The sequence below is a fragment of the Echinops telfairi genome, unplaced genomic scaffold (genome assembly GCF_000313985.2).
Source record: "Echinops telfairi isolate 266 unplaced genomic scaffold, ASM31398v2 ScPeMD7_7441;HRSCAF=8479, whole genome shotgun sequence".
In the NCBI taxonomy this organism is placed as follows: domain Eukaryota; kingdom Metazoa; phylum Chordata; class Mammalia; order Afrosoricida; family Tenrecidae; genus Echinops; species Echinops telfairi.
The window spans coordinates 1,112,880-1,115,419 of record NW_022111341.1 but is presented as its reverse complement, the minus strand read 5'-3'; the positions used below and the strand labels follow the sequence as shown (position 1 = coordinate 1,115,419).

The following is a 2,540-nucleotide window of genomic DNA, read 5'->3' as shown; positions in this document are numbered from 1 at the left end:
CACGCACGGAGCGGCGACTTGCGCAGAGGACAGAAAGATGTAGAAAGAAAGATCAGGTCAGGATTTAGGGAGGGTGGGCCTGTGGGGGAACTAGAAAGGATGCGATCTCTTTTCCCTGAGTAGGGAAAGCGGTTTAGGTAACTGGACACTTATGGAACCTCTTTTACTTTTCAAGTGTCCATTTTACAGGAATTGAAAGAAAAGTATTGTCAGTCCACGACAAAAAAGGTGGGGGTGAGGGAATCAATATGTTCTCAGAGAAGAATGCTAGGAGAATTCGCCATCATCAGAACTACCCTCAAATAAGGCAAATGGATGATTACAATCAGCTTTCCTTCTCCTCCTGACGTTCCTAAATTACACTCGAAGTTTGAAGTGCAACGTGCAACACTCCCTGATGTGGTTCTAAATGTGCACAAATTAGTAAAAACAATGATACTAGAAATTCGGGAGGGTAATAGAACAAAAGTGAGAACAAGAATGAGGTTGTGACCCTTGACTTGAACTGGTAAAATGATGATTAACACCGGTGCACTGTCATAAATAAGTATGTACATGGATGTTAAAACACAGAGGGATTCCCACAGCAAAAAATCTCTGTAAAGGAAAGGCCATTCTGAAAACAACGTGTGAGTAACTTCTGAAGATCTCTAGACCACTGGAGGTCTCCATCTGTGTTCCAGGGGAAGCTAGTCTGTGCGTGATCTCTGTTCTGCTGTGTTTTTTGGAATGAAATAATGATACTTTCCTGGAATTAAATAATGATACTTCCTGTTCTCCTAAGGATGGAAATTGCCTTTTAAATGTAGACTTCATATCTGAAACCCTTGTCTCATACACAAAGTAGCATGCAAAGTCTTTGTGGGGTGGGGAATGGAATTGGTCTTGGGACATTTTCCCAACACAGCACTTGCTTACAAAACAAAGTGAAGAACAATGGTAGGCTCCAGCTTTTCCTGGCTCATGAACAAGTGCTTCTTTTTGGAAATACAAGCCATGTATACAACTACTCTTAGTCTACCCCCCCCCCCTTTGGCTTCATGTCCCTTCTGAGAGTAAGGTTAAATGTTGGCTTGGTGCAGCTGAGGTGGAGTGACTCTGACCCACCATGGCCTGTGGCCAATCAAAGAAACCTGTCCTGATCGGCCTCATCTTTACGATCTCAAGGGCGGTGAGTTCCTTGTTGGGTGAACGGTGTCCATGCAGCTCATTGAGGATCCCTCTGGCGATTGACTTCTGCTGTGTCCACAGCCAGTGAGCAGGACAGCGTTCTGTTCTATAAGGTTTTCTGTGCTAATTTTGGGGAGTTGGGCACCAGGCTTTCCTTCCTTCGTAGTCCAGAAGGCCCGCTGAACCTCTGATGATATCCGAAATACTGTTGGCATACTTTTCAACATCCTAACAGCACACAACGCACAGCAAGACAAACTGATATCGCTGTTATGAACTCACTTAAAGATCTCAGAGCAAAAACTGAAATTCAGAGACCCTGCGATTTTGCTCCACATTGAAGCTTGGCTTAGGGGTAGTGTGAAATTGGAGAGTGTATGTATGTAAACATAGATATTTATATGTGACAAAGGACAATGCTTGTGAAGAGGTTGGAGGTGCTGGGGATTGAACCCAGGACTTCGTACATGCGAAGCTCACACTCTACCACTGAGCTACACCCCCACATAAGAAGTAGGTGTCACTAGGGGCTCATGTATAAAATACTGCTTGTGCTTTGTCAATTTCTGGTAGTTGGAGAGAAATTCCCCTAAATGAAACCCCACTCTCTACAGCGTTACTAAGGGACGTTCTTTTCAGGAGGACAAGGGTAACCTGATTGCATTCCAAATTAGATCGTTTGCGTTCCTGGAACTTTGCCATTCCTGTTGCTCTGCGCCAAATCCCACTCACCAGCTAACTGGTCAAAGTTATTTGACGCCACCTGGAGAAATCCCAGGAAAACTACAGATTCCTATAGTACAAACCTACAGCCCTACTATCATCAATGAGGTGTTCTTCAGGCCACAAGCAGCCGCTGGTTTTATTTGAATGGATACCTTTCAACTTCATTCATTTTATTCCTGCCCTGACCCTCAGTCCTCATGGACACATCCCAGGCTCCGCATGTGTCCCTGTTCCTGGTTTCACATTTCCAGCCCTAGCCCTCATTTGAAAATGGTGTCCAGAAAGAATTTCAGGATAAAGCAATCGATAAGATACAGAGGCTTCAGGGGTCCACGGATTTTCAATAACGGACTTTTCTCCCCAGATGGGGGTTTTCTTTGAGAACCCGTTCCCACAATGGAACAACCTTCTAAGATCTAGATATTTCCAAGAATAAAGGCATCAGAACCTGGACATCGTCAGAAAAGTGCCCTCAATGAAATGGAGAATGAGATAGGATTGGAGTGACCAGGAAAGGGCAGAAGTCCTGTCTGTTCTCTCACTTGGGCCCACTGACAAGAGCGATGGCCCCATACTGAGTTCATGTTCCTACTACAACCATGGAAGTACTCCAGGGAGGTTTGCATGCGAAGGCTGAACAAACC

The 2,540-nt window shown here is 44.8% G+C and overlaps 1 protein-coding gene and 1 non-coding gene across 2 annotated transcripts in view; both read right to left on the bottom strand.

Moving 5' to 3' along the window:
• LOC101660439 (S-adenosylmethionine synthase-like) overlaps nucleotides 1-2,540 on the bottom strand; it is a 118,198-nt gene that overhangs the window by 16,827 nt on the left and 98,831 nt on the right. The gene's annotated exons all lie outside the window — the stretch shown is intronic.
• On the bottom strand, nucleotides 1,603-1,674 carry TRNAA-CGC. Its single transcript has one exon. It is a non-coding gene; the product is annotated as a tRNA-Ala (tRNA).